The sequence below is a fragment of the Ruditapes philippinarum genome, unplaced genomic scaffold (genome assembly GCF_026571515.1).
Source record: "Ruditapes philippinarum isolate M1 unplaced genomic scaffold, ASM2657151v2 ctg11233_1_1_1_1, whole genome shotgun sequence".
NCBI classification, from domain to species: Eukaryota; Metazoa; Mollusca; class Bivalvia; order Venerida; family Veneridae; genus Ruditapes; species Ruditapes philippinarum.
This window is the reverse complement of record NW_026857133.1, coordinates 17,539-28,012: the sequence shown is the minus strand read 5'-3', so window position 1 is coordinate 28,012 and position 10,474 is coordinate 17,539. Positions and strand designations below refer to the sequence as shown.

General features: G+C 33.3%; 1 pseudogene; it reads right to left on the bottom strand.

Annotated features, from left to right (window-relative positions):
* Window positions 1-4,248: 4,248 nt before the first annotated feature.
* Window positions 4,249-9,430, bottom strand: LOC132748876 (dehydrogenase/reductase SDR family member 1-like; annotated as a pseudogene).
* Between the last annotated feature and the right edge of the window lie 1,044 nt (window positions 9,431-10,474).

Below are 10,474 nucleotides of genomic sequence, written 5' to 3'. Positions count from 1 at the left end.
TAATGTGTGCTCATGTGACATTTTAAGTGCATTTTGGTATCTTGTCATGTCACTCACAGTCTTGTTCCAATCACAAGATACATAAAACAGACTGATGTACATCATATCCGAATTCTATGAGACTGATCTGTGCGCATTTCAATCGCGCATTTCCGTTAATGAAGACGCACGTTCTTCCGGTTCTCACAAGCTGTCAGATAATTTACATGCTATATCCTGAACATTTTGACAATGGCGATTTCTTCACACGCAGGAACTTGATGTAATTACATGTATACCTAATGCTGCCGTCAATGTCCTACAAGCAATTTGTCTGATAATTCTGATCTTAAACTACACAAACTTGAAAATGAGAACACGTTTAATCAAGAACATATATGACATCATATTTCAAATCTACAATAAAATTATCCCATCTCCAACAGTCAAAAAACAAATCATAATTTATTAATAATTATGAGAATTTTTGCATCACATGTGCTACTTTAAGATTCTATGTAAATTGTATTGTATATAAATGTATTCATGTAGCAATGTTTTGACTGAAAGATTATGTTTTTATTTGACTTTTTTTCTGCATTAACGTCACGTTGCGTTTAGCGTATAGTTAAACGGACGTTGCGTAATTTGTTATTTTATAAACGTCATTTTAGAAGACAAAAAGTTGAAAACTAAAGAAAAGCGTTTGTTATCATTGAACAAATTAACTAATAATATATCTCCAATAGACAGGCATTAAAAAGATACAATTCATTCCGTTGAAGCCCAAAATATACTGTCGTAAGAGACTCAAACAACACATTTCGTCTCTCTGCCAAAAATACCTGCAATACCTTTGTGGCAAAAGTGATTGAAGAAGGTTTCATTTATTCAAAGGAACAAAGAAAAATGTGGAAAAAATTGGTAATTTGTTGATACCAGTTTCATGTTTTACAATCAACAAGTCTTTTCTTAAAATAATACAAAAATTCATTAATATCACCAATAGTACTGTATATTGTTATTTACCCCCATGCAATTGCCAACGATATGAATTTTGAGCCAAAAGTAGAAATATACAATAAAACCGTCAATGCTGTTGGTGTCAAGCAAAGGGCCTGCCTTACAAGCTGTCATTTGTATTAGGGGCTCACGCACCCTAGTACCCTATCCTCGTCGAATCTGCCTACTTTGTAGGGCCACTCCCTTCGACTTTAGTCAGGACACCAGGAGCATACAAATCCTAAACCATATCGGTATAACAAATTTCTAATGGAAGATGCCCAGTTTATTCTTCCTAAGCTATATCCTGCTGTTTCAACGTTAAATAACAATTTCTTGGATTTCTATTTTTAGACAATCATATGCAAGAGATTGAACCATTACTTTATACATTTAATATGATGACGAATACATAGTGGATGTTAACCACATTCTGCAAAAGCTACACAATCATTTACAGAAGGGTCAACTCCAAGGAAATCTTTACAATATTGAATATGAACTTGTTCTGAAATACCCGAGTATTTTGTATCATATATCTCATCCCCAACGTAAAAAATAGGATTCACCACAGTATCAAATAACATGTAAAAATAAGCAAATGTTATATGGAAAGATTTTATCACAAATATAGAATCGTGCAGCAAGCTCTGCTTCCATTCCCCTTCCCTGGATCAAGGAAGTTGTGACGTGAATAAAAGTCCAATACATTTGTAACAAGGTGTTATATATAAAGGCAAATAATTATACATGTATAATCAACGTTCATACGTTCGTAACGGATCGCCGTTTCTATGCTTAATGAGGGTCCATCCGCTCGTTAAGACACAAAATGCAGCTTTCGCTGTCGAGAACGGACCACGGACATATCACAAGTTACTCCCTTAAATGTCTAATTTTGAAGCACAAAGTGGTGATAATTTTGAGCCAAAAGTAAGTGAATGAGAACCCAAATGTACAGTAACCTGAGACAATAATGAAAGGAGGTAGCCCTTAAAAGGGCTGTTGGTGTAAAGCAAAGGGCCTGCCTTACAAGCTGTCATTTGTACTAGGGGCTCACGCACCCTAGTACCCTATCATCGTCGAATCTGCCTACTTTGTTGGGCCACTCTCTTTGGCTTTAGTCAGGACACCAGGAGTTAACTTCATGCAAGCTTAGTCGTGCCGCCTTAAACGTACCTCCGAGGAAACATGCGAAGTTGCCGTCTTACGCGTATCATTGGTTCTTAAATTATCTCTCGATGCCCTGTCTTCTCAACGACGTACACGTACCTAGAAGAAAAGAGAAGGCACACGATTATTTTGTTTTCGACTCATTTATAGCCATGCCTGTATCACCGCAAATTTTAACTGCATTTATAACTCAACTTCTGTTTCAGCACAATTTGCGAAAGAGGATGCCTCGGTGGGGTTTTTGTTCCTAGAAAGCGAGATAACTCATTAATATACAAATCAATTAGTATCGTACTAGTTACGTCCCCTTGACTTGTGTGACTCGTTTTCTTGACATAGGTGTACATAAACTATTGAACAATTTATGGTGCAAAAGTCTATCATAAGCTTTTTTAAATCAACATATAAATAATAAAATCTACCATCAGGTTTACTAATGTATTTTATATCGTATTGTATACATATCCTTATGGGCTTTTGGTCGAAAATAAACATATGTTTTCTAAACTTATCAATAAACGTGCGATAGCAAATGTCATAGAAATGACAATTTCGGCCAAGTTAATCACACATGTGACAAATGTTATCCGTGGCAAATGTGCTTCTATAAACCTTTAAAAAGGCTAAAATCGCCAACTGCATGGAAAAGGCATGAAATGTGCAAGCGTCTGACAGTTTGGTTGCTAGGCATAAGAACGATTTTTCAAGGTACAAATATAGTTCGAATCCATGCTGGGTTCTATTGTTTTCATTTTCTGTTTCAAATACAAAATATAACAGTAAAATTTGTATACATATCGCAACGATTTAATTTAATGGTATACATTTCAATTATACATATAAGCTACATACATTATTAACAATTATTTTCAATCAAGATACGAGTATTACACAAAACAATTCTTTTGTACCGATATGCATAACTTATGACAACTATTATTTTACAATAGACGTCTGAAAAATAAACATATTTATAATATACTTATAAACGAAATACAGTCAACTCCTTTCGACATTTGAAATCTGTTCCTTATATCCGGAGTTCCTTGTAAGCATATAGCGAATTTGTTCCTTGTATAAGGAGTTTTTAAAGCGAACAGATTTGCATATAACGAACTGATTGTTTACCATCTTCCTCCATTTTGAAAAGCATTTATTTAGAAAAATTAGTCACTTTTTAGACACAATACCCGGGAGCGTCCCGTTTTTGAATTTAAAAATCCTTTGTTATTTCAGTTTTAGTTTTACTTATAAGAGATATAGATTTCTTTTCATTTCAATCAATCGTACTTTGTGTGATTATTTTGAAAACCGATTATAAATGATCATAATTATTTTACTTGAGCAAAACTATTTAAGAAAAGAAATAATAGAATAAAGGGAATAACCGTTTTTTTCCTTGGTTACAAGAACTCGTGCTAAAATATCCTAAATAGAAAACTATTACGTACTGCTATAAAAATTCATTTTTACAGCTGTATAGAAGTACATACAACAATAAACGGTACATCTGGCCGAGTTTTTATCCGTGCCATTATGAAAACGAAAGTTGAAAATGCGGGATCTATTTACGGATAGCAGATATGTTAGAGTTCGTTATAAAAGTGTAATTTTCTGTACTTTTAACTAAATTGGGACTAAGAAATGAGTTCCTTATAAGCGATAATTCCTTATAACCGTGTTCGCTGTAACCGTATATTTTTATATTAAATAAAGAAGGGCAAAATTCGGGCCGAAAAAAATGTTCCTTATAACCGGAAGTTCGCTATAACCGTGTTCGCTATAAGTGAAGTTTACTGTATTAAGAAATATTCATGAAATAAAATGCGTATTTTCATTTACCATATTTTCACTGCATAAATTAATTTGTCACAGCAGTGAAACATATTTTCCTGACTACTTTCTTTTAAAGTCAGCAAACACACAAAATTTAAGGAAAATGCTTCTAAATTGTAATGTCAAAAGAAAGGAAGAGAAGAATGTATATGAAAAACAAAAAAAAAATGAAATTTTTCTATAAATGCAGGATTTATTTTCATCTTGTGGTATAACAATTATCATTCTCATACCACTTGATGAAAATTTATCCTGTATTTTTAGAAAAAAAAACTTGAATATCTTCTATTTATCTTGTGTAGGCATGATCATTTTAAAGTTAATGACCAGCAAATGACATCATCCACGTGGGGATTTTAACAAAGTCTGGAATAAACCAGCCAATCCATGATATCCACGGAGGTGTAAATTTCAGCAGACAATTAATTCGTCTTATATTAATAGGTTTGTGACCGTCGTCGTCACGGAAACCATAAAGGTCACCAAGGTCAGATGTTATTAACACTTTACCGGATCTCTTCATTATATTTCGGTCAAGGGCTATGCTGACAACACATTTTCCGACATATTCGGTTGACTCTCCGAACTTATAATTTTCTCGAATAATCTTTTCATCGATTCCGGCTTCTAATGACATTAACGCACATATTTTAGGGTCATTAAGTGCAATCAACGCGCCTTCAGTTTTGACTACACACGGCCACAAGGAGACGAACGCCACGTTGTGTGGTCTCAGGTCTCTAGCACAATCAACTGAACTGCAATCCTGTCACAACCTTCTTTACCTATTCCGTACGGGACATTGAGAGTGTACGTCATTCCACCATGCCGGGATATGTTAATTATAAGCCCTGACATTCGCGGCACCATTAACTTCGCGGCAAGCACTGAACATAGGTAATGGTTTCTCAATCCAACTTGATTCAGTTGATCGTAAGCATCATCGGGTAACTCCCAGTAAGGTACTCGTATGTTTGTTGTGCATAAATGGTATGCCGAGAAAGCATTATTTACTAGTACGTCTAACCTGCCATCTTGTTCACGAGAAACCCGTGCAAATAACTTCTTGACGTCATCATCTTTGGAGTGGTCACACTGAACGGCAATGCACTTTCCTCCACGATCTTCAATTTCTCGTGCAGTAATTTCCAAAGAGCCGGGTAAAGCTGCGTCTTTTTCAGCTTTCATAGTTCTCCCTAGGGTAAACATTACAAGAATCAGTCATGCTAGCAAATTCAACCAATGTTAAATAAGATAAAAGAATTCCGAAAAGCACAAAACAAATTTACGAATCTATAAAGGTTAAGTCAATCAAATCGACAGAAACTTTAAAATCCCTAAGTAAACGGTAACTTTTTCCCTAAGTAAACGGTAACTGTTTTTAACCTTACGAAGGATTGCCTCTTGGGCGACGCCTTGTAAGATGAATAACAGAGAAAATATAATCAAAGCACAGCAGGCGCTGAATTTGTTTGGGTCTCCGAATGTCAGAAAGGTGAAGGATGTGAGATTATAAAACAATTTGTTTTGTATAGTGCCACCAATGCTTTCCAGCGTTTTTAATTGTAGTAGATTGGTTATAAGACTAATTGCAACCCAATGTTTATTTGACTTAAACAATTTGAAAAAGAAATGAGTTGCCTTAACTGGGATTTGAACTCTAGACCTCTCGCTTCCTAAGCGAGCGCGCAAACTCCTTGACCACGGTGACTTTATATGTTAACGGCCTGAAGAAAACCATATTATTCTAAATTAGGGTTTTGTAACGTAGCTAACTGCTGTTTAACACTTGTGTAAATAATCATGGCGCTTACTATAAGCATGTATATCTATAAAGAATAAAACAATATTAGAAATCTTCGACCATTCGGGAATTATTTTGCTTGAAAATTAATGCGCCTGTCATGTGAACATATTTACGCAGTGATCTCCCCTGAATTTTTCGGCCTTTGTGTTACATTTAAAGGGAAGTAACCGCTTAAAAAAAGCGGACTACTTTCGGCATTTGCAATTAACAGCATTAGAGTCTGAAATTTCGCTACCATTATTTGTTTGGTCTGACGACCCAAACAAATAAAAACAAGAACGTATTTGGTAAGTACATATGTCCCCGGTCCTGATTCTTGTCGGTTACCAATTTTCCAGAAGCATTTGTAAACCCCTTCATTTGGTTTTGGTAAGGAAGGGATGACTGCTGACTTAAAATTGTTATATGAATTAACAGAGCCTCGTCAATGGAAATGTAAACTGCCATGTCATTTCTATTTGATGAAGTTCACAAATACTTTAAGAACCACCCAAGATAACTGCCTACCATTTATGGAAGATATCGATCAAATATTAAAGAAATTGGCTGTATGACCACCGGTTATCTTGAGCTAGTGAGTAGTGACCACAAAATCCACCTGCTATAGATTTGTTCCTACAAAATATACGAGACATCGGTCAAGAGAATTGGCCGTTTAAGAAAAGGTAATAAATGAATTTTTAGCATCATAAACCTAAACTTCTCCACTCAAAAGTATATTACCATTCTTAGTTTTAGCATCAGCTAGTGATCTGGAAGATATCGGGTCAAGAAGGAAGAGTTATGTAACTTGCTTACCTGGTTATATCATGGATATTGTATTGGTGAGTAATAAGCATGTAAGTTAAGATAAGATATATCCAACTTGCAGTTTTAACTTAATCTCGAATGGACTGATGGATGTGCCGAAATTTGGGATTATGGGATTTCTTCTCTTTGATCTTTATGTGGCTTTTTTTTTCATAAACCAGTGAAAATGTACATTTAAATCAACGGTATACCTATATAACCGTAAAGACTATCGACGGAATAAAATTTAAAAACCATTAGGTGCTGGCCAAGACAGGCGTACGATTCATTTACTATATGCCTCAAGAATAAAAATAAAATTTTACTTCCAGAGAGATTTTTTTTTCTATTCTCATAAACACTATGTTCATAAATATATATATTACAGGATTATTTTATTGAAATCCCCTTACTAACTGGCTGTTTAAATGCATTATAAATGGTCTCCTCTTAAAATTTTAATTAAGATTTGCAAGAGTCGAAATATATTAACAATAAAAATCAAATTAAAAAAAATGAAGTACCTGTAATATAAACCGTGGCTCCGTGTTCACCCAACTTCAAAGCAATGCCCTTTCCAATGCCTCGACTTGTTCCTGTCACAATACATACCTTGCCCGACAACGACATGTTGTACTTTTGACCTAGGCGTATAAAAAGATATTTTCGAAGTGAAATGCATGTGCATTTTATCAATAACCTGACTTCAATAACTGAATATGTAATTTTTTATGATTTTAAACGTTTACATATACTGAGAACATGTCTAGCAGTGCTATAACTACTATATAGTAAATGTTTTTCCGAGTCTCAACTGGTTGTAGAATTAAGAAGTACAGCACCAATTAAAACTCAATAATAAAGTTAAGTCATAATAAAAAATACTAAAAAAACATAACAAAATCTTTGGTCCAAACTAAAAACAAGTAAAAATTAAACACAATTTAATCATGGATGTAAGTTCACAATTTCTTAAAACATGAAAAACCTTACATAGGCATTATTTTATTTTATTTTATACAGTAATAGAGTGCTTACAGGAGTATATAAAACCTGAACTTCAGGCTAATGCCTGAAAACTTGTACCCATGTTAAATACATGTACAGTTAAATATTTTTTTTGTTTTATAACATGTACAAGTGTAGGCTGCTATTTCTTTTATTTCTTAAACTGAATAAATTCTAGATTTACAAGGCAGGACCTGCACATGATTAATTTTGCAATTCTTCTTGTAAAAATCTACCAGATTTCTAGAACAATTAGGATTGAAATATAAGCATAGCAGTAACGTGAAGTATATATAAGATGTTGAAAAACTGATTTGGAGTATAATTTGTGGGATGTTCGAATCCAAAATTACTCAAGAAAAGATTGAAAACTGACATTTTTTTTATTAAAGTTGGAATTTCCTTGCCATGAATACAAAGACATATCTTCACGGTACAACCAAAATACAGAAGCTCAGTTTACTTCATTAATCCATAGATGGATGATAATTTCCTTAACAACAACGGCCGATCTTGTAGTTGGATAATGCCAACGATTACAATATTTACACGTATAATCTACTATAAATCCTGCAAAAGATTCACTTCACAGTGAAACATGATTATATATATATAATACAGAATTATAGTCTGAAATACAAGTATTGTATTGCTCGTATGTATCTTAACTATAGCTGGTGTAGTATACAGTAAGTCTCATCTCTACCTTATCATAAAACAACAACACAGTTGTGCATTTCGAGAATTGATTATTGAGAGAAACAGCATGAAGAAGGCTGACATAAGCAAATTATATGCATGATACAAACAAACATATATACATAATATCATGATATATAAACAAATACTTGTAAATGCTCCATTATATTTGACAAACGTTGAGTTTTATCAAACTAAATTATATCACTTTTTCCACAGTTACAATCATGAAAAACATGCCAGACAATCACACTATGCAGACAAACCAGGTTAACCGCGAGCGGGCTGCGCAACCCTTATGGAAGAATTACATATTGTATAAAAATACAACAAACCAGCAGGGACGTAGGAGGACCCATGCTCTGTCCGGTCATAAAGTCGCCTTCGCTTTGTGAAAACATTGCAACATGCATAGAAGTTTTACGAACATCAACAAAATTAATAATGCTTTAAGAACCATGTTCATGATGCTATTACAAAGTCATCAATATTTCGAAAGGCTAAATTTGAATTTGTGAAAGATAATAGCTGTTCTCTGTGAGATACTCGATAGAAACTGATTACTAGTCACGCCCTGTGACTATATATACTCCGACGCAGTCAAGCAAAAAACTGACCAATCCAGTTTTATTAACACGGTAAGGACAAGACAACAATTATCCGCTATACGATGTAACGCGGATAATTTGAAACTAACTCCTACTGTCTGTTTAATTAAGTCTACCTCATAAAAATTTAGTCCAAGCTACGCGCCCCGTGGACGCGACGGTGTTATACAAGATACATGTAGATCTTCTTTAAAGATAACGATGATCGCTTCCCCCGTGTTCTCTTCTCTACTATTTCGACAAATAGTAATTTATTATTAATTATTACAGTAATGTTGTAATTTATTGATGTCCTATTTCTTGACCTCAAAGTAATAGGCTAAATCTGAATGCTGAGTAATTTTCAGTTTTCTTGTCACGTCTAGAAAGAATGAGCAAAAATCAAAGACAAAACTTGTAAACAAAATTGCACGTAAATAAAGTCTTGACTTAAACATATCTGAAACAGAGTTTAAAATGAAATAAAATGTATGATTTTTACCTGATCGGTTATAGTATCCGGTTATTAGAAAGGGGCAGTACTAATTTAAGTTTCCACGATTACCTCCCTTGTTAAGTAAGGTACATAGATAATACTCATATGTATCGTCTACTTGCTAAAAAATCATAGATGGTTTTGTTGTCATCTATGACAACAAATAAATAGATAAATAAATACTATCAATACAATTTATTAAAGACCTTCAAAAAATAGACCAGTTAGAAGATGTATTTGAGATAATGGCACTGCTAAGATAACGGTCTACGCAGATACGTAAAGATGCGATATTTCGAAAGTACCTTACTTTTTAATACCTTTTGATTTCATTTATTTGTAAATTTAATTTTAAAAGTTTTAACATACTTCTAATGTATAATTCGACAACTATTTTTTTAAATTGTTTTCACTAAATAGTTGCCTAGCTTCCATAAATAATCTCTGCATACATTTTATAGGGTTTTTCGCCAACGTTTGTGGACATTTATCGTCTTTAGAAGTTCTTCATTTCAGAATATGTTATATTGTAACTTACACCAAACACGTGGAAGTATATCTTTGGAACATGTGTGAATACACAATTTTGTTAAGTTTTCACAAACAAATAAGAATAATCTAACATCAAAGAGTAGATCTGCAGGGATAAATAAATTTGCATTGTAGCAACGCTCTCATGAAATCTCAAGAAACGATAAATAACTGTAGACGCAATATAAAATACTTAAATATTTTTTAATTTCTATGAGAAACTAGACCTGTAACTAAAAAGTTACTTTCGTTATTAAGCCAGTCTTGCTCTTGATATTGTTGCTAAAATATTCATTCAAAAATATATGATATATATAAATGTGAGACAATCTTGTTCGAAAACGAAAGTTAACAAGAGACTTCAACTAGAAAAAACATTTCCTATTGTAGATTTTCAGCAAATTATGAAATCCTGTAACTCAAAATTTTTATGTTTTTATAAGAAAAATATGATGCTCAAATGAAAATTTATCAATATTGTAATTTCCAATAATCATTATTTGTAAAGATATTACCGAATTTACATTTCATGTTCATAAAGGGAGGTAATTAGAAATTTATTTTCTA